Source organism: Durio zibethinus, chromosome 7 (assembly GCF_047325235.1).
Source record: "Durio zibethinus cultivar Kanyao isolate XHJ-2024 chromosome 7, ASM4732523v1, whole genome shotgun sequence".
Lineage (NCBI taxonomy): Eukaryota > Viridiplantae > Streptophyta > Magnoliopsida > Malvales > Malvaceae > Durio > Durio zibethinus.
In genome coordinates, this window is record NC_143168.1 from 25,529,353 (window position 1) to 25,552,575 (window position 23,223).

General features: G+C 34.4%; 1 pseudogene across 1 annotated transcript; it reads right to left on the minus strand.

Moving 5' to 3' along the window:
- Positions 1 to 21,173: 21,173 nt before the first annotated feature.
- LOC111277566 (protein LEAD-SENSITIVE 1-like) lies at positions 21,174 to 22,928 on the minus strand (annotated as a pseudogene). The gene is made up of 2 exons (XR_016343834.1): positions 22,665 to 22,928; positions 21,174 to 22,169 (listed from the first exon to the last, which is right to left on the minus strand). The product of XR_016343834.1 is annotated as a protein LEAD-SENSITIVE 1-like (transcript).
- Positions 22,929 to 23,223: the final 295 nt, after the last annotated feature.

The following is a 23,223-nucleotide window of genomic DNA, read 5'->3' on the forward strand; positions in this document are numbered from 1 at the left end:
TACTTTATTAATTATGTCATTCATATGCATATGCATAACATGAGCTCTATACCCGAGCTCCGTCCCTCTAGGAGGGAGTAAAGTACCTATTGCTTTCGTGAAGTTTAATGCCTCCGCAGTGGCTAGCGAAATACTCTCACTCAAATTGAACCTTTTTCGCTTGTAGCCTGTAATGGGTGAGGATTAGGGTTCCTTACTTGTCTGTGATGGACATGGATGTAAAGAGCAATTTGGGAACCTTTAGACTTTGACCTTAAACCACATATAGTGAACCTTAGAAGTGCTTAGCCTATAGATAAAGCCATTATTCTTCCCTTTTAGATTTGACCAGAAGCATAGGGTTCATTCTTCTTTTTCTGTGTGATGTTTAAATTTACTTAGTTATTTATGTATTTATTTATTTTGGGTGTACTAACCTTTTCTCCCATTCTTCTGCATTGGTTCATGCTCATATCATACAGTTGCATAAAGAACATTTGCTTAAAAGACGGTCTTCAACAAATTTTTTTCATGGACTGCAATGAATGACTAGTTTGCTCTTCATCCGTATTAGCGCCTTGTGAGACACCCAACGAAGTAAAGGCCCAGTCAGAAAAGATTCAACTGAAGATAAGGGATTGTTTACCAATCGGATATGATTCTACTCTATCTCAAGAAACGTCTATCCTCCTCAAACAGAACAATCTAAAAGATTTGGTCGATATCTGGAAGAAGATGGGTCCGTCAAGATAAAAGCAGTTTTGCCAGAGACACGGTCATATAGCACACCTTCTAGTAGTAGTTGTTGATGATCAACTAATCAGAGCTGCAGCATAATTTTGGGATCCTGCATACAAGTGTTTCATCTTTAATGAAGCTGATATGGCTCCCACCATTGAAGAATATTTGATTTTATTGGATTTACACCTCAAGGCTCCCGACAAGATATATGTCAAAAAACACAAGTCAGGATTTCGTAAGGGTCTAGCTCAACTCATGGGGATAGACAAGAAAATTGTGGATTCTCATACAAAAAAGAAACAAGAACAGGTTTGCCTACCTTGAAAGTTCTTTCATGAGTTTCTAGTACAACATGCCAATGAAGAACGGGGGTTAGATATATTTACCTTAGCCATATACGGAATGGTGATCTTTCTAAAGGTTTGGGTTATATTGAAATAACGATGGTGGACTTCTTCGAGAGTGTGATCAATGGCTGTAATCTTTCAACGATAATATTAACAAAGACTATCAGATCTTTGAGTTATTATCGTCTAAATGGAGGGCAATTTATAGGTTGCATACAGTTGTTGTACTTATGGATGAAAAGCCATTTTGAATAGGAAAATGGTGCTTTCTTGAAACTTTATATCCATAATCGTGCTCCGATCAAGGAATTCTATAAAAGTGGGTGGTCAGAACGAAAGTCTAAAAAGGAATGGATAACTTTCCTACAAAAATTGACCAGCGTCAATGTGAGATGGTTGACCCCATGGATGAATCGTGAGCCTATGTTGTATCAATGTAAGGATAGTACAGTGGTCCCACTTATGGGTTTATAGGGAGCAACAAATTATGCACCACTCATAGTGAGAAGGCAGTTTGGGGCAGAACAGTTCATTCCTATGACTTATGTGCTTCATCAGTTAAATTTCTCTCACTGTGAGCCTAAAGTATTTCAAAGAATGAATGAGATGATCAAAGCATGTAAGAATCCTTGAAGGGTGAGTCTTGGACCGTTTACTGATAAAGTCACTACAGGGTACTTGGTTTGGAGAGCAAACGAAGACAAAAATTAGTATTCACTTATGAAAGCTTTCAACCACCAATAGAAGAAAAACTTGAAGAGACACCATCAGAATTAGAGCTTGCAACAAAAAAATTTGAGTCTAAAAAAGGTAAGTTAAAGCAAGAAATCTAGAAGCTTCAAGAAAAAAAAGCCCAGTGGAAAGATAAAGCTAAAATTCATGAAGTTAAAGTTCACAAGATTGCTAAAAAACGTGATACAACTATTGAAGACCTAGCAAAGCTACACCAAGAGCATAAAAGGTTATGTGTGAGAGAAAGGGCCAAAGAGATAACCATTATCGAGCTGACTGAAGAAAATGCAAGATTGAAGCAAGAGTATGCTGAATTGGAAGAAGAAAGTACCCAAATACAGACAAAGAGTAACATGCTAACAGTTATCTTAGCAGGCTAAGGTAAAAGTTGAATGAACAAGAAAACCATATTGCTACATTGGTTAGGGAGCATAGAAAATTATCATACCAAGTCTGGTATGGGAAAAGAGAGAACTTAGGAAGATAAAAATACATTGAGCACCTAACGACCTAAATCCATAAAGGGGTATCCAAGGCAAGAGAGATGGTGGAAGAGGCAGAGGCATTGAAACAAGTGGTGACCCCAGTAGGAGAACATGGACAGCATTGTTGAACTTCATTGAAGAAGCCAAGGCCCAGTATGAACAGATCAAACAATTTTATGGTTATAATTCTAGGATGATAAACTCAATGTAAATAAAAGTTTTTTTAGAATAAATGAAATCTTTTAATTGAATACCATTTTTAAGGCAAATGTTTTTTGCATACATGCATTTTTCATTCATTGCATTCTCATTTATTACACTTAATAAAGTAACCATGTGATAGTTATATGAATTTACTAATCCTAAGATATGGTACTCAAGGTTCAAGGATAGCTCCATCTAACGAAAACCCTGCCATCGATACAACACAAGATCCAGAGCCAGACAAATAGAGCAAAAAAATCCTCACAGATTTGAAAAAATAGAAAAAGCACAGGAAAAGATTGAAAGTAAGTTGAGCAAGATTCTGGATGCTCTTAATAAGCTGAATAAGGGAAAAGGAGTTGAAAAAAATGTAAGCCAACAAGTTCTCCCGTTGCAAGAAGTGGCTGACCCTTTATATCCTTCAAGTTTTGGCCCACCTCAAGCCCAGTCTGCTCAAGAGGTTCCACCACAACACTTCACATATCCAACATATCCTGGAATACCGTCAGCTTCTAACCCAGGGCATTGTAATAGCTATGTAAATTCTGTCTTTACTGAAAAGGTAGTATAACCAATTCCTGATCTAAATGATTTGAAAGAGAAGAAGAAAGAAAAGATAAGGGTGAAAACTCAGGAAAGCTCCAAGATTGGTATGCTAGAACAAAGGCTACGGGCTGTAGAAGGATTTGGTTTCTATGGTTCAGTTGATGCTGCTGGGCTTTGCTTAGTCTTTGATGTGGTCATTTCTCATAAGTTCAAAGTACTAAAATTTAAAAAATATGATGGTACAAAGTGCCCCAAAATCCACATCACTATGTATTACAGGAAGATGGTAGCTCATGCTCATGATGAAAAACTCCTGATGCATGTCTTTCAGGATAGTCTTACAGGCTCAACGGCCAGGTGGTATGTTCAGCTGGACAGAACCTGCATTCGTTCTTGGAGCGATATGGCTCATGACTTCATCAGCCAATATCGATATATTTTTCATCTGGCCCCTGATCATTTATCTTTACAGAACCTAGAGAAAAAGGCAAATGAGTCTTTTAAAGAGTATGCCTAGAGATGGAGAGATATAACTTCTCAGGTACAACCTTCACTGACTGAGAAAGAGACCACAGTACTGTTTGTTAACACTTTAAAACCTTTCTATTATGAAAAGATGATAAGAAATGTAACGAAAAATTTTACTGATATGATAATTTTGAGAAAAATTATTGAGAGTGCCATCAAGAATGGCAAGCTGAAAGAAAATGAAGCATCTAGCAAGAAAGTCTCAAAGAAGAAAGAGACTGAAGCTTAGGCTGTAAGCTTTGATAGACAGTAATTTAGGGGCTATCAACCCTACTCACCACCAAGATACCTGTCATATTACCCTACTGTAAATAACACTTCCTTTTATCCATACCAACCATTTGTACAGTCACCTTACCTCCAAACATATCAAACCCCTCTTAGGCTTCAAAACACCATGTACAATCCTAACACTCAGCCTACCCCAAGACCTCAAAATTGCCCAACTAACCCCATTGGTGGTTCACGGGAGCAATGAACTACTCGTGAGAAACTTGTGTTTGACCCAATTTCAATGATTTATACAAAATTACATAAGGAGCTTTACAACAGTCATTTGATTGTTCCTAGTAAATTGGAACCCCTCAAGCCACCTTACCGTAAGTGGTACGATCCCACAACCCATTGTGACTACCATTATGAGATTACTGGTCATTCCACTAAAAATTACACCACCCTGAACATAAAGTGCAATGTTTGATCAAGGATGGAATGATTTACTTTGATACGGGAGGGGTAACTGCACCAAATGTTAGTGGCAATCCCTTGCCGAATCATAATGTGAATGCTCTAAGTGAAGAACAGGGGCATCATTTGAAGAAAGAAGTGACGGATATCAAGACACCTCTCAGCCAACTGTTCGATGTTCTACGGAGAGCTGACATGATACAACTAGTAAGTCCACATAGCTATCATGGAGCATATATAGTCGATACTAGTTGTAAGTATCATAATGGGGTAATAGGCCATTCCATTGAAACCTATGAATAGTTTCACCAAGAGGTGCAAAAACTCTTGGATTTATATCAGATGGAGGTCTATGAAAGAAGAGAAGACTTAAAGAGTGTTGAGGTGTCCATGGCCGATAAGCCTGCAAAGCTGTTTCTAAAGCCAGTGACAATTCATTGTGGGAACAAGCCAAAGTCAATCATAGACAAACTTATTCCTAGATCGGTAACTTTTAAAGTTCTAACTCTTTTCTCGTACAAGGATGATAAAGTTTTACCTTGGAGATATGGCTGTGATACAGTAGTTCAGGGGTAAGAAGAGGATGTCTCCAAAGCTGACGCTTTCAATATAACTGGTGTAGGAGGTATAACCCGAAGTGGAAGGTGCTACACTCCAGAAATGTTAAAGAAGGTTAGAAAAGAGAAGGCCAAAGAAAGAAAAGGATGAAACAATCTTGAAGTAGAACTTGAAGAAGATCATCCGAAGTCGGTATCAGAAAGAGAGATTTGTGAATTCCTGAAGCTAGTAAAATATAGTGAGTATTCAGTTGTTGAACAATTGAATAAAATGCCAGCCCGAATCTCATTACTATCACTGCTGCTAAATTCAGAACCACACCGAAATGCCCTGCTGAAAGTATTGAACTAGGCATATGTGACACATAATGTATCTGTTGAATATGTGAACCACCTAGCTGAAAATATAGTCATGCCAAATCACATTTTCGTTCAGTGATGATGAGATTTCCTTAAAGGGAAAAAGAAATGCCAAGGCTTTGCATATCACAATCAAGTGCAAGAGCCATATTATAGTCAAGGTCCTTATCGATAATGGCTCTACTATCAATGTCATGCCTATGTCAATTTTGGTGAGGCTACCCATCGACTACTCTCATATAAAGAATAGTCAGATGATTGTGAGAGCTTTTGATGGGACCAGAAGAAAAGTCTTAGGGGATATCGAGATGCCTTTACAAATCAGGCCATGCACTTTAATATGATGTTTCAAGTAATGGATATCTCTTCATCCTATAGCTATCTATTAGGAAGGCCATGGATCCACATGACAGGAGCTGTGCCCTCTACTTTGCACCAAAAGATCAAGTTTAATGTAAAATGTCAATTAGTAGTGGTAGTTGGGGAGGAAGACATGCTAGTGACCCAACCATTAAACACTCCATATATAGAGGCTACCAAAAAAGCATTGGAATGCTCCTATCGATCTTTTGAATTGGTTAATTCTGTAGGTGAATGATTTAAAAATCAACCTTTTTCAAGGATAGTGATGAGCTAAGTCATCAACAAAGGCTGGTATCCAGGACTAAGGCTAGAAAAAAACTTACAGGGAATAAAGGAACCTCCAACGGTGATAGACAATAACGACAAGTTAGGCCTAGGCTATGAAATGGCAGAATGGAAGGTCAAAAGAAGGCCAGCAAAAAAGTCAGCAAGACTAATGGTTATCCCACACCTGTATGAGACTTTCAAACTTAGAGGATTCATGTACCCAGATACAGGAAAAAATGTGAAAAATACTTTTATCTAGTTAACCATTAATGCTGTTGAAGATGAAGTGGGGCTTAATCAAGAAGAGTGGGTTAGCCTTTGTCCCTCAAATTATGAGCTGAATAATTGGAGTGCCATCGAGATGCCTGTGACTTTTGAGACTAATACAATGTAATTGTAACATCCCAATAGCTATTGCCCAAGGCATTGGGGTGATCTTTCTTGTTTGGGCCATTTATCTTTTATTATTTTTAATAAAAAAATAAGAAGGATGCATTTTCATTCATTTCTTCTTGTGTCTTCATTATTTCCATCTTTTCAAGCACATTTTGCCAACATATCCCATTTCATTCAATTTCAGGTCTTTAAATGAACATGAAGATAATCATGATAACAATTAAGAGATTAGTTTTGAGAATTCAATTAACACTAATGAACTTGACAATGAAGAGAATTCTGAGGAATATGTTATGCCTCCCGACCTAATGAGATTGATTGAATAAGAAAATAAGCCAATTGAGCCTCATCAGGAGATAGTTAACTTAGTGAATCTGAAAGATGAAGAGAATAAAAAAGATGTCAGAATCGGCACTTCATTTTCATTGGAAGATAGACAACGATTGGCAGACCTACTTCAAGAATTCGTAGATGTATTTGCTTGGTCTTACCAGGATATGCCAGGGCTAAGCACGAAGATAGTGGAGCACAGATTACCGTTAAAGTCAGAATATAAGCCAGTTCAGCAAAAATTGAGACGGATAAAGCCTGAAATGCTACTAAAAATCAAAGAAGAGGTGAAGAAACAATTTGGCGCAGGTTTTCTACAAGTGGCTAAGTATCCAGAGTGGGTAACCAATATAATACCCGTTCTTAAGAAAGATGAAAAAGTATGAATATGTGTAGACTATCGGGACTTGAATAAGGCTAGTCCAAAGGATAATTTTTCTTTACCTCATATCGACACACTGGTAGATAATACGGCTAGGCATTCAATTTTCTCTTTTATGGATGGTTTCTCAGGGTATAATCAGATAAAAATGGCTGCAGATAATATGGAAAAGACCACTTTCATGACTATGTGGAGAACCTTTTGTTATAAGATCATGCCTTTTGGGTTAAAAAATGCTAAGGCAACATATCAAAGGGCCATGGTAACACTCTTCCATGACATGATGCACAAAGAGATCGAGGTGCATGTAGACGATATGATTACAAAGTCTTGTGAGGGTGAAGATCATGTCACTAGCCTCAGAAAGTTATTTGAAAGATTAAGAAAGTTTCAGCTCAAATTAAATCCAGCCAAATGCATCTTTGGGGTAAAGTCAGGGAAGTTATTAGGCTTTGTGGTCAGTGAAAGAGGAATTGAAATTGATCCAGATAAAATATGGGCCATTCAGAATATGTCACCTCCCAGCACACCGAAAAAAGTTCGAGGTTTTCTGAGGAGATTGAACTATATTTCTCGGTTTATCTCTCAGCTTACTTACAAATGTGATCCCATATTTAAGCTTCTCTATAAGAATAATCCTGGAAAATGGAATGAAGAATGTCAATAGGCATTTGATAAAATTAAGCAATACTTGTCAAACCCTTCAGTGTTAGTGTCACATGTTCCAAAGAAACCTTTAATTCTGTACTTGACAGTATGCAAAAATTCAATGGAATGTGTGCTGGGGCAATAAGATGAGTCTAGCCGAAAAGAGATAGCTATTTACTATCTGAGTAAGAAGTTCACAGAGTATGAATCCAAGTATTCTTTATTGGAGAAAATGTGTTGTGCATTAGCATGGACCGCCAAAAGACTCAGACAGTATATGCTCTATCATACCATATGGCTCGTAGCAAAACTGGATCCAATTAAATATATCTTTGAGAAGCCTTCTTTGTCTGAACGAATTGCTAGATGGCAAGTAATGCTCTCAGAATATGATATTATATACATGAGCCAAAAAGTAATAAAAGGGGGCGCTATAGCGAAGTTTCTTGCAGATCGGGCTACTGAAGAGTATGAACCAATGAAGTTGGAATTCCTTGATGAAGATCTAATGACTATTTCTCAATTAGAGAAAGGGGAACATGAAGAAAAATGCTGGAGAATGTATTTTGATGGAGCTGCCAATGCCTTAAGGCATGAAATTGAGGTAATTCTGATTTTTCCAGAAGAACAATACTGCCTTGTAACAGCAAGGTTAAATTTCAACTACACAAATAACATTGCTGAATATGAGGCCCGTGTCATTGGCTTACAAGCTACTATAGATAGAAGAGTGAAAGCATTAAAAGTGTTCGGAGACTTAGCTCTGGTTATATATCAATTGAAAGGAGAATGGAAGACGAGAGATTCAAAACTCGTTTCATATCATAAGTATATTCTAGAGTTGACGAAACAATTTGAAGATATCCAGTTTGACCACTTACCTCGAGAAGAGAATTTGATTGCTGATGCATTGGCTACTCTGGCTGTAATGATTTGAATTAATGATAATACTGACATTCAGCCCATCAACCTAGATGTTAAGGATATACCAGCTTATTGCTCTAATGTAGAAAAAGAAAAAGATGGAAAGCCCTGGTATTATGACATTCTACAGTATATTAAGGATCAGCAATACCCTGTTCAAGCAACGAAAAATGATAAACGGGCCATCCAAAGATTGGCTATGACCTTTTTCCTGGATGGGGATGTTCTGTACAAAAAAAGTCGGGATCAAGTATTATTGAGGTGCATAAGTAAGACTGAAGCGAAAAAAATTATTGAAGAGGTGCATGATAGTACCAGTGGACATATGATAGCGAGACAGATCATGAAAGTAAGATATTACTGGTTGACGATGGAGAATGATTGCATTGACTATGCTCATAAATGCTAGATATATGCTGATAAGATCCATGCTCTACCATCTGTTTTGCATCTTATGGCACCACCATGGCTATTCTCAATGTGAAGCATGGATGTCATTGGTCCAATCACCCCAAAGGCTTCTAACGGGCATAGATTAATTTTTGTGATGATAGATTACTTCACAAAATGGGTAGAGGCAGCATCATATGCAAGTGTAACACGATCTGTGGTTTGTAAGTTCATAAAGAGAGAGATCATCTGTAGATATGGACTTTCAAAAAAAATTATTTCAGATAATGTCAAGAATCTAAATAGTAAGATAATGCAAGAAATATATGCTCGATACAAGATCAAGCATCATAACTCAGTACCATATCGTCCGAAAATGAATGGGGTAGTTGAGGCAGCCAATAAGAACATAAAAAAGATTCTAAAAAAGATGACTGAGACTTATAAAGATTGGCATGAGAAGTTGCCATTTGCGTTGCATGCATATCGAACGCCAGTTCGTACCTCTACTAGGGCAACCCCATTTTCTTTGGTTTATGAGATGAAAGCTGTACTACCAGTGGAAGTAGAGATCCCCTCCCTGAGGGTTCTAAAAGAAGTTGAGTTGGAAGAAGCTAAATGGATTCGAGAACGCTATGAACAGTTAAATTTCATAAAAGAAAAGAGATTGACTGCACTATGCCATGGTCAGCTATATCAAAGAAGAATGATGAAGGCTCATGATAAAAAGATTCGACCTCATTACTTTCAAAAAGGAGAGTTGGTCTTGAAGAGAATCCTTCCGATCCAACACGATAGTAGAGAAAAATGGACTCTGAATTGGGAAGGGTCGTATGTGGTGAACCGGGCTTTTTCGGATGGAGCATTGATACTGATTGAGATGGATGGAAATGATTTACCCATCCTATAAATTCTAATGCTATGAAAAAATACTATGCTTGAAGAAAAAATGAAAAAAATGAAAAAATGAAAAAAGAAAAAAAGTGAATGAAAAAGGAGGACTCAAGGCGAAAACCCTAAAAGGGCAGTTTGAGTCATAGGGGGTTTATCTAGGTTGAAAACCTGAAAAGGCAGCTTAGATAAGGAGAATACGGCATCGAATTTGAAAATACATTGGCATGGAGACTAGCAAATTCGAAAGAGCTCCAAGTTGCTAAATACATCAGAGGGTTGGATTTTCAAAAAAAATCTTGAGATGTGTTATCATGATTATCCGATTGTTTATTTTGGGCTTTGTCCCCATACTTATTCTTGTAATTCTCCCTTGGCCAAAATTTGCCAACATTTTGCTAATAAAAGACATTCTATTTCACTCTTTATGTCTTTTCTTGTGACTGTTTCTCAACTATTCTTATTCTTTTTTTTCTTAATATCCTACAATGGAAGAAATGGGCAAATGCATTCTTACTTTTTGAGTTTGAAATAATGACTAATAAATGAATAATGGCATGAAAGACTTTTACATTACATTGAAGAGGTCCCAAATGATAAAGGCAAAATCGAGATGTTCAGTTCCTGATAAGGACATTGAATTTGGAAGAAAATTTTTTATAGAAAGAATGCGAGCGGAAGAGGTGATTGAAAGCTACACTTGCTCGATCTTAGAAGAATAACGTAATCTGATTTTTGAAAAATCAAAGGGTTTAGGGCCCAAAAAAAGAGTTTGAGAAGCTTGAGTACCACAACTGAATAGGAGTTAATTAGCCAACATTTGCATAACATGCATTGAATTTCATATACATTGCATAGCATATACTACATAAATTCAAGAAGTAGGGGTATTCCAAAATCTCACATAGAGGAGATAGATGTGAAAACATTTTCAAATTTGAGAAAAAGCTTGTCAAGTAAGTTCCTAATCCTTGAAATAAGATGTCTCTTGGTATCATGGTTGATTTATAAGACCTTTGGGCATAATCTCTTGAAATTCCTTCAAACACAATTTTTAACTCCTTTGGACATGATTGTCAATGAGCCATTTACTTTTCAAAAGTCGTTGGCCTCTGATTAGAGGAGCCATTTATTTTTCCAAAGTCATTAAGCCTCTAATTAGAGGAGCCATTTATCTTTCCAAAGTCGTTGACGAGCCTCTAATTAGAGGAGCCATTTATTTTTTCAAAGTCATTAAGCCTCTGATTAGAGGAGCATTGTTTATGTTTTTCAAAATTGTTGAGCCTCTGCTTAGAGAAGCCTTGATCAAATCTTAAACATAAAAAAATAAAAAAAAAGGTCGAGTTGAGTTTTGAATGGGTGTCTACGTCTTTGCGCAATTTTTGTTTCACAGAAAATGTGCAAAGAGGGGCAGCTGTAGACACTCAATTTGGTCCAGGCCCGGATCAATTAGGCCTGGTCCAAATGGGTAAGCCCATTTTCCTTTTTTATTTTTGTATTTTACATTTTTATTTTATTTATATATTTTTATTATTTTTATTATTATTATTATTTATATTTTTTCTTTTATTTTTATCTTATGTATTTATTATTATTTTTTTATTACTATTTATTAATATATATATCCTTATTACTATTATTTTTTCCTGTTAATATTTATATATATTTATCTGATTATATATTATAATTTATCTGTTAATTTTTTGGTTTATCTGATTATTTATTTATTAATATTTTTTTATTATTTGATTTTTTTATTATTTTTTTGATTTCTTTTTTTTCGGCTGAAGATTAGATTGGGATTCAATCAGAGTCCATATTGGATTCAATGATTGAATCTCGATCTAAAGAGGAGTTGGGATTGATCAGAAACTCTTCTGATCAATCTCTATAAAAAGACCCTTGGATCAAAGGAAAAAACATAGAAAAAAGAGTTACTGGCTGAAAAAAAAGGCAGATAGAAGAGATTTGAAAGCTAAAAAAGGATTTAGAGGCGTTAGAATAGCTTTAGGAATCGGTGGGAAATTTTTGGAGATTTTTCTGTGATTTTTTTTTTTTGAAAATTTTTGAAAAATTTTCAGATTTCGGTTGAATTTTTTGACGAAGGTTGAATTTTTCGGCAACTATTTCGGCTAAGTTTGAAGTTTTCGTCTAGCTACCCAGTTTTCGATAAGAATTTCCAGAAACCGACCAACTTTTCGGTGAACTTTCGACGAAAAACCCAGATTCCAATGAAAATTTTCAAAATCCGGTGGCCATTCAACCAGAGTTCTTCGGGTTTTTAGAGAGAAGGGAGAAAAGAGAAAGGAAAAAAGAGAGAGAGGGAAAAAGGCTTCTGCTGAAGAAATGAAAGAATCAGCCTTATATACACTCCTAAAACGACGTCATTTCTGCATTAAATAACCCAGAGGATCCATGCGTTTTACCAAGATCCGACCCGACCCGAGCATCAACCCGCTTTCGACACGCGTGTGACCCGCGTCTCAAGTCGTTAACCGAGCTGACACCCTGAACCGCGTCTCCGAGCCATTTTTTCTTCCTCAAGTCGAGCCGAGCCGCAAGTCGAGCCGCTCTCAGGTTTTTTTTTTATTATTTTATTTTATTTATTTATTATTATTACATCAGAATTGTTTAACATTTTTATTATTTATTTTTTTTATTTATTTTCATTTTTATTCTTTTTATTTTATTTTATCATTTTATTATTTTTTTTAATAAAATTATTTTTGAGGAAAAGTTAAAAGTATCAATTTTCCTTAAGAATAAATTTTCAAAAAAAAGGGTTTTGAGGAAAAGTTGAAAGTATCAATTTTCTTCGAAATTAAAAGTTTTCGAAAAATATTTTTGGGGAAAAGTTGAAAGTATCAATTTTCCTTAAAAATAAATTTTCAAAAAAAAAAAGAGGTTTTGAGGAAAAGTTGAAAGTATCAATTTTCCCTTGTACAAAAATAATCATTTTTTTTCTTTTGTATTTCCTTTGAATTTTTTTTAATGTTAAATAATCCGACGATGGAGCTTCTACAAGTGAAACAGTAGTTTTCTTGCATACTCTTGAGGTGAGGAGATTTTCTCAATTTTTTGCTAAAAGTATTAGAGTCAATTAAGAATAATTTTCAATAGTTAATTACTTGGTAAAATTTTAAGGCTTATTGGATAACACAAAATTAAGCTGGTACCATCTTTTGATGGGCGTTGTGAGGGTGCTATAACTTTTCTCATACGTAACCGAACTCCCGAACCCTGTTCTGGTTAGTAGATCTGAACCTATTCTTTTAGGGACCCTTAAACTTAGGTGTTCCCTAAAAAGATAAATTCCTTAGGTGGCCAATCGCACCTAGATAAAAAAAGATTGGTGACGACTCTTTAAGTCAATGTCTAGCGATCGATCCCCGGATCTAAACGTTATGACACTCACATAATTCAATTTACCAACTATATATAAATATATATTAATCTTTTATTCATACGTTGCGCAAGACCAATTCAATTGTTGATATACTTGCCAAATCTAGAAATTATCGGTCCAATGATCTTGTAATTAACTTGATTGTGACGGCCTTTAATCTTTCAATTTTTTCTATTGTTACCTTTTGTTCCAATTTTTATTAAATAAATCTATCATTGCCTTTCAAAAAATATACATTAATCTCTCATTAAGCAATAAGGTGTGGTTAATTATAAAGAATACTACCATCTTTCATTACAATTGATGACGATCACCTTATTGCTAAAGCTAGATACATGTAGTTGGTCAAAACGAAGGTTACCAAAAATTTTGAAGAGGGCTAACATCTAATAATCTCATAAAGCCTTCAAGAGCAATTATAATTCAGGATAAAAAATTTTAACTCAGCAATTATTGAAAATCCTTTATATACATTGACCCTGAACAAAATACCAGCAACTATTTTAAAAAAAAAAAAAAGACAAAAATTTCAGAGCACATTATGAATGGAGAGAAAACTTTTGAAAATGTGACCAGGGATGGATTTAAGATTCATGTTCAATGGAATCAACAAATATAGATAATATTAAATATAAAAATATAAATTAACTCAAATGTATAAAAAATTATTTTGTTTATATATAAAGATAACATATTATAATTATTTTTTATGGGTTTCTTATTGTGAAAATAAACTTTTTAAACATTATGTCTTTCATTAGGATGATAGTCTAAAATCATTTTTTATAACTCTGGATCCAATGAAAATCGTCTAGATCTAATTAAACATGAATTTATTTTACAAAATGTTGTGTGTCACTATTATTGATTTTGGATGATTCTTTCGAAATTGACTTTCGTTTAATAAGATATTTCTACAAATCTAATTAAATTAGATAATTTAGTTTATATAATTTCTAAAAAATAAGAAGATAATGTTGTAGTTTGTATTAGATATTGAACTGTAATTATGCAAACCAAATCAACATGCATATTTTATTATGTATTTTGAATTTTAATTAAATACTATAATTTTATATATAAAAAATAATTTCATAAAAATTAAATTATTTCATTGATCAACTTACAAAAGTACAATATTCTTCTATATTAATCCACTTATAATATAAATATAAATATAAATAAATCATAAATTAAGCACCAAATCAAATTATTTTATCAATATAAAAAAAATTATATAGTAAACAAATATTCTGTCACATAAACAAATTATAATAAATACAAAAAAAAAATTCCAAAAAAAGTAATTACTTACTTAAATATATTGATGGAAGAAAAAAATGTTCACTGCTTAATTTGTTTTTTTGGTTTATTGACTTTTCTTTATCCTCTTGTTGTTTCTCTACTTCTATTCTCTATATACTGTACTTTTTATGTGTTTGGACCAATAAAAAAATTATAGGTGGAATAGAAAGAAGATCACTTTTTATTAAATGTTGATCCTTGAATAAAAAATTATTTATAAACATTTATTCTATTTATATTTATACATATGACCCTATTATTTTTGTAAAATAAATCATTTATATTGTAATTATAATTTTGTTCTTTCGAACATTTATAAAAGTGTTATATTTTTTTTTTCATTTTTTGTGGGGATAAATTATAAAAGAATTAAAATTTTTAAAGATTTTGTAATAATTTCTAAGGATATTAGGATCTCAGTGGGGGCAACTGCTCCCCCTGCCCCCATTGTAGATCCACCCTTGGATGTGGCTAATTATACAATACTACTATTTGAAAATTAGAAAATGTAAATCAATCTTTGTAAGTTTATTGATCAGCGATAATTGATATCTTATTACAATTAATTTGTCACATTTATAATTTCTTCAAGAAAAAAATTGGTCACATAATGTAAACAAATGTATTATGTAGTATAAAATCTAAGTGTAGAGACCAACTCAAGTCTAATTTAATATTATTGTTGAAAATAACTTTTGTTTTCATAAGCTATTTTTGATCCAGCCTCATTGCTAAACAGCAAAAAATAAATGCGACTTTTTAGTTTAAAAGTCTGGTTTTACAACCCAAACAAGAAAGCTACTTAAAAAGTAATTTTTACCGTGAAAAAGTGTTTTGGGATAGAAAATTACTATATTACCTTATATTTATAATATTTTTATTATTTTATACATATTTTTTTTAGACATTTTAATTACTCACCGTTTTTTTCTTAATAATAATAAACATTTGAAATTCTTAACCATATTTTTTCTATCACACTTTTTAAATATATTTTTTTAATCACAACAACAATGATAAACCAGCTCTTAGTCTTACTCTTTTGAATGCTAATAAAAATTTAAATTCTACTTGTTGTCTAGCTATGGATGTGGATTCAAATGTTCTAAATCAAGAATCAAGAGACTGGAATTTGAAAATCCAAATTCAAAATGGGTTAAGGAATTAATATTACAAACTTTGAGTGGAGTACTTTTTCTTCCAAGGCCATCTAAGGGAGAGGTTAGATTATTAGTGGAGTTTTTAGATTTCACAAGTAAAAATAGCATGGATTGAAATTAAGAGTTGATGATTATTGGGTTGGTGGTAAAGGGCTGTCCATTCCTGTATAATTATGCTTGTTCGAAAAATGGGGTCCAGCCTCATGTAAGTGATTTTGGACCAAGTAAAGGCCATGCGCCTTGATCTTTCATTTTACACAGAGCCCTAGCTACTTAATAAAAAAAGAGGTGGGGTTACTTTAAGTGTGTGTCGAAATCCAAGTAGAGAAAAAAGAAAAGCCAAAAAAAGTAGAGAGAAAAAAGAGAAGGGAGAGTTGGTTGAACGGAATTCGATCCATGGTCCGATTGAGTTGGAATCTTGTCAGGAGGTTTATGATTCAGAGTTCTACATTCTGAACGGTGAAGATCGGGTTTGAAGCTCTCTAGGAACAAATCCAAGGTGTATTTGTTGAGTCACTTATTTGGTGAGATTTCTTCAATTATTTCTCTAGTTATTGATTAGCTCTAGTTTTAGCTAGAGAAGAACTTTGTATACCTATTATTTAATAGTGAAGATTTTTCTGGTGGTCCGTGATTTTTTTTTCCTCTACACTGGAGGGTTTTTCAAGTAAATCTTGGTGTGCTTTATTTTTTTTATGTTTTTTATTATTGATTGTTGTCTATTGCTTCTGTATTATTGTGATTATTGCTTCAGGCACAACAAGTGATATCAGAGCGAGGATTATTTTTAGACATCAATACAGAAGCAACCCAAGATAAAAGTAAATTCTGTTTGAGATCATGGAGAGTTATACATGTTCTATGATAAAATTGACAGCATCGAATTATTTAATTTGAAAGCCTATGATGGATGATCATCTATACTGCAAAGATTTGTATGAGCCAGTATTGGGTGATTCGGCTAAACCAGCAGATATGAAAGATGAAAGTTGAAAGAAGCTAGGTAGAAAGACGTTGGCTACAATCAAAAAATAGGTTGATATCAGCGTGTTTCATGATGTAGCGCAGGAGTCAGATGCTCACATTGTTTGAAAAAAATTGACAGCATTGTATGAGAGAAAAACAGGTATGAATAAAGTTATGCTTGTTAAAAAGCTTGCAACTTTACAGTATAAGGATGGACGATCTGTTACAGAGCACTTGAGTGATTTTCAAGATATATTTAATCGGATGACTACTATGGAGCTTAAGATGGATGATGAAATGAAAGCATTATTTTTTTTGGGTTCATTATCAGACAGCTGAAATACTCTAGTTGTGACTTTCTTAATTCAGCTCCTGATTATATGGTGACATTGGAAATGGTAAAGGATAGTATGCTTAATGAAGAAGCAAGGTGAAAAGATGTAGACCCTGAAAATCAAGCTCTGGTCACAGAGAACAGAGGTAGAAACATCAACAGAGGTCAGGACTCAAATGGCCATGGTAAGTCTAAACATAGATCCAAGTCTAGAGGTAAAGTGAAGTGTTTCTATTGTGGTAAGGCAAGTCATATAAAACAAACTATAAAATCTTGAAGCAAGAGCGAAAAGATGAGAAATGTAAGAGTTCAGATGATGGTAATGTTATAGCAGTGAATTCAGATAGTGATTCAGTTACTTTGATTTGTACACATAGTGATTGTAATCATGTTAGTGATCCTGACATTAAGTGGATAGTTGACACAGGAGCAACATATCATTGTGTTCCTAAGAGAGAGTTGTTTACAACTTACAAAGTAGGAGACTTTGGTTGTACCAAGATGGAAAACAAAAATGTGTCGCAGATTGTTGGGATTGGTGATATTATTGTACAAACTAGTATAGGTTGCATGTTGACTTTGAGGGATGTCAGACACATTTCAGATATGAGAATGAACTTGCTTGCTATTAATGTCCTTGATAATGAGGGATATGAAAACGATAAAAAAATGGATAGTGGAAGCTTCTTAAAAGATCTATGGTAGTTACAAGGGGAAAACTATGATGCACAATGTATAAAACATGAATGCAATTGAATGGTAACCAAGTAAATACTGTTGAAAATGATGCTTCAGTAAACTTGTGACACAAGAGACTGGCACATATGAGTGAAAAAGGGTTACAGGTTTTGGCAAGATAGTCTCTTATTCCCTTGACCAAAGGTATGTCTCTCGATTCATGTGATTATTATTTGTTTGATAAGCATCATAAAGTTTTTTTTCGTAAAAGTTCTCAGAGAAAAGAAAATAGATTGAAATTAATTTATTCTGACATATGTAGTCCCGTTGAAGTTGAGTCATTAGGTGGTAGCAGATATTTTGTTACTTTTATTGATGATGCTTCACGTAAGACTTGGGTGTATATGTTAAAAAATAAAAGTCAGGTACTACAGTATTTTTAAAAATTCCATGCCATGGTTGAAAGGATGATAGGGTTACTCTTGAAGTGTATTCGAACTAATAATAGTGGAGAATACACATCTAAAGGCTTTGAAGAATATTGCTCAAAGCATAGGATCAGGCATAAGATAACAGAACCTAAAACACCGTAGCATAATGGTATAGCTAAAAGAATGAATCGTATAATTGTGAAAAAAATCAGATGTATGTTGAGGATGAAAAAATTACCAAAGTCATTCTGGGGTGAAGCAGTCAACACGACTGTTATTTACTTAACAGATCACCATCAGTTCCTTTGGGCTTTGACATTCCAGAAAGAGTGTAGACAGAAAAAGATACTTCATACTCTCACTTGAAAGTTTTTAGGTGTAAAGCATTCATGCATGTGTCGAAAAAGTAGAGATCAAAGCTTAACAGTAAAGCCACACAGTGTGTGTTTATAGGATATGGTGATGAGAAATTTGGTTACAGGGTATGGATCCAGTAAAGAAAAAGATAGTCAGAAGTAGAGATGTGGTCTTTCATAAAAAAAAAAAAAACCATAGCAAATCTTAAAAAAAATGAGAAGACTATACGGATTACTGTTGAGTGTGATATTTCAACACCGACAGAGATTTCACAGAAAAGAGCCATAGATGGTGGAAATGAGCAAGAAATAAAACTTGGGATATGAATGAGCCAGCCACAGTTGGTAATGAGCCAGATGCAATTAGTTTTGAGCAGGGGGAGCAATCCTCTCTACCTGAGAGTGTTGAGCAGGGGGAGTTACCTTTGGCATCAAGTGATGTATAGTCTCAGCCCAAGAGATCTACTAGAGAGCGTAAGTTATGTACCAGGTATCCAAGTTCAGATTTTATTTTAGTTACCAGTGAAAGGGAGTCAGAAAGTTTTCAAGATATGCAGGCTACTCCAGATAGAGAGCACTAGTTAAAAGCAATGAAAGAAGAGATGGAGTCATTACGAAAGAATGGTACTATGATCTTGTTAAACTTTCAACAGGGAAGAGGCCATTAAAGAATAAATGGGTGTTCAAGTTGAAAAAAGATGGTGATAAACTAGTGAGGTACAAAGCTCGATTGGTAGTAAAAAGTTTTTCTCAAAAATCAGGCATCGATTTTGATGAGATTTTTGCTCCAGTTGTAAAGATGAGTTCTATTCTAGTGGTACTGAGATTAGCAGTTAGTTTGAATCTTAAGCTTGAGCAACTTGATGTTAAAATTACATTTTTGCATGGTGATTTACAGGAGGACATTTATATAAATCAGCCTAAGGGTTTTAAAGTGAAAGAGAAATAGCACTTAGTTTGCAAATTAAAGAAAAGCTTGTATGGCTTGAAACAAGCTCCGCAACAGTGGTACAAGAAGTTTGATTCTTTTATAGTGAGTCATAGCTATAAAAGAATAGCAGCGGATTCTTGTATGTATGTTAAACAATTCCCTAATGGTAACTTCATTATCCTATTATTATATGTTGATGATATGTTAATTGTAAGACAAGATGCTAGTATAGTTTACAGGTTGAAAGAACAATTGTCTAAGTCCTTTGATATGAAGGATTTAGGTCCAGCAAAGCAGATTCTTGGTATGGACATTATCCAAGATAGAAGAGCTGGAAAGCTATGGTTGTCACAGGGAAAGTATGTTGAACGAGTGCTTGGTAGATTCAACATACAACATGCTAAATCAATTAGCAGTCCACTTGCCAACCATTTTCATCTAAGTAAGAAATCTTGTCTAGTGTCTAAAAAAGAGCAACTAGCTATGTATAGTACTCCTTATTCTTCTGCAGTCGGTTCTTTAATGTATCTTATGATTTGTACAAGGCTTGACATTGCTCATACAGTTGGTGTAGTGAGCAGATTTTTTTCTAATCCGAGAAAGGTTCACTGAGAAGCAGTGAAATGGATTTTTATATATTTGAGGGGTACCTCAAAAATGTCCTTGACTTATAGAGTTTCACAACCAATTCTAGAAGGGTTTACTAATGCTGACATGACAGGCGATCTTGATGGTAGAAAATCTACTTCAGGGTATTTATTCACTTTTGTAAGAGGAGCTATATCTTGGCAATCTACGTTGCAGAAGTGTGTTGCTTTGTCAACCACAGAGGCTGAGTATATTGTAGTAATCGAAGTATGTAAAGAAATGCTTTAGATGAAACGTTTTCTTCTTGAATTGGGGTTGAATCAGAAAGAGTATATGGTATTTTGTGATAGCCAAAGTGCTTTAGATTTGAGTAAGAATACCATGTACCATGCTAGAACAAAGCATATTAATGTTAGATATCATTGGTTACGTTCAGTGATTGAAGAACAGCAGATGCTATTGAAGAAAGTCCATACTGATAAGAATGTAGCAGATATGTTGACTAAGATACTTCTCAGGGAAAAGCTTGAGCTTTGCAGTAACTTGGCCAGAATGAGTTCCCTGGCCAAGGTAAGTTTCAAATGAAACTGCTATGGTGATGAATCTCCTCCTAATGGGGCTGAAGGGGGAGATTGTTAAAAAAATGGGGTCCAGCCTCGTGTAAGTGGTTTTGGATCAAGTAAAGGCCATGGGCCTTGATCTTTCATTTTACACAGAGCCCTAGCTACTTAATAAAAAAAAGATGGGGTTACTTTAAGTGTGTGTCGAAAACTAAGTAGAGAAAGAAGAAAAGCCAGAAAAAGCAGAGAGAAAAATGAGAAAGGAGAGTTGGTTGAACGGAAGTCGATCCATGATCCGATTGAGTTGGAACCTTGTCAGGAGGTTTATGATTCAAAGTTCTACATTCTGAACGGTGAAGATCGGGTTTAAAGCTCTCTAGGAACAAATCCAAGGTATATTTGTTGAGTCACTTATTTGGTGAGATTTCTCCAATTGTTTCTCTAGTTGTTGATTAGCTCTAGGTTTAGCTAGAGAAGAACTTTGTATACCTATTATTTGATAGTGAAGATTTTTTTGGTAGTCCGTGATTTTTTTTTCCTTTACACTAAAGGATTTTTCACGTAAATCTTGATGTGCTTTATTTTTCCTGTATTTTTTATTATTGATTGTTATCTATTGCTTTTGTATTGTTGTGATTATTGCTTCAGGCGCAACAATGCTCGAGGATATTAGCTACTTTTATTCTTGTTTCCGTTGAGTGTAGCAGCAGGGAAGGGAGCTTAGTTTCGTGTGTTATCTGTTCTTTATTTTAAAGATTCCCTGTCACCCTTTTGTTTCGTTTTGGGTGAGTGTTCGGAGTTCTACAGCCGGTGGTTTGTATCACCAACTCCATATGAATAAAACTTTGACCTTGCAAAAAAAAAAAAAAAAAAAAAAAAAAAACACATATTTCTAAGATATATTAAAAAATGAGACAATTTTTTAACCTTATTAATGGACCAGAATTTAAAAAATTACGCTATCAGTATGTGAAAACAACCTCTTTATGTAATATACATTCCTTTATTGTTGTTTTTAGTACAAAGATAAATACCACAAACCCCCAGCCACATCACTGGCAACCCTGAGCCCGGCAAAGTGACAATTTATTTATTGATACTTGAAAAGCCTATTACATTTATTTTTAGACATATATATATATATATAATAGCTTTTGGTCCTTAAATATTTCCTGATCACTTTCTTGAATTTTTTTGTTCTTTTAGTCTTCAGTGATTGCCTCATATATCCCTTTGGCAGCTTTATCAGCTAGAACATCCGTTAAACCAAATCCGAAAACCGTTCCAGCAAATTGATTGCTCATTGCATCCCCCACTTTACATCGTGTTGCAAAGTCCTCACAATTGTTAAATAAAAAGTTTTATTTCTTTCCGAAGTTTTGGTCTTTGAGGTAACCAAATGCTGTCTTCAAAACCTGATCCACCGGCCTGCTGGGGTTAAACACTGCAAGTTCCGCTCCTCTTGAAACACAACTTCAAGTAAGGGACATTATATTCATAGACATAGAGTGACTGACCTTCCAGGAAGCACTCGAGGCAGGTTATAACAAGTCCTATTCTTTGAGAGCACTGACCACATCTTTTGCATGGGGGGTTACTGGTGGATTTGCCAACTCCCAGGAAGTGAATAACCGCATCGTCTATTTCTTTTTCTTCGTTTCTCGAGTTGGTCACAGTCGCTTTCCCTACGTATATGCCTGCAGCCATGAAATTAGGGAACCTTATGTCTATATATATGTTTAGGAACATTTCGTGATTTTAGAAAATTTGCTATGAACTTTGATTTTAGGCAATAAATTTAGATTCTTTGCTTACACAACAGAAAATTTAGATACAAACACTTGCCGAAAATTAATATGGTTTGGCCCTCATGGCCTATTGCATCCATAGAATCGTTAAATTTTAGACGAACATCTAACTTAAAATCAATTTGGATAAATGAGATTATCTTTCCCATACTCAATTGTACACATAGTTTTCACCCAAACAGGGTTGAGGAATGAATATATAATATATAGTTGGGATTTGATTACAAATTATTAGTTGTTTGAAAATGAAATCAAGGTCCATCTAGTAGTTGCCGCAAACATTCAAGTTGGACCACACTACTTGGTTCTTCCTCCCCATGTGAAAAAGAAAAAAAGAAACGGAAACTGAGAAAAAAAATTAATTACATGGATAGAAGACTATACCATGGTGAAAATAGAGGTATAGACAGCAATCAGAATAGATGTGGTCACCAGGCCTGAGGGAATCGCGTCTCACTGGCATCTTAGTTTCTCTTTTCTTTTGGGTTGAGCTTAAGTTGGCTACTTCGTAATAATCCCAGCTCATTTATAGATGGAAATGATATCCAAAGCGGCTGAGAAGTAACGAAGAATCATAAAAAGGTAGCAACCCAACACAATATTGTAGAAAAGAATCCTTTTTTTTTGTTGTAGTATCAATTAGTTGTGAAGAGGGGCTGATCAACCCTTTGAGGTAGAGTGTTTATGGATACTCTTAAAAATTGAAAAATAAAAAAAATTTGAAAACAAAGATTCTCTGATACCCCAAAATTTAGTTCTAAAAATTCTTTTTATTGAAAAAATTAGTAAATCCATCAAACAGTTTTTATACATGTCATAAGCATACACTTTTAGAAAAAAAAATTCTAGATTCGTCAATGATGGTAGGATCGATGCCCCGTCCATTGGGTGTATACATTCACTCAAATTCCCATTCTTTCGCAAAGCTTTTTCTTTTTTAGGG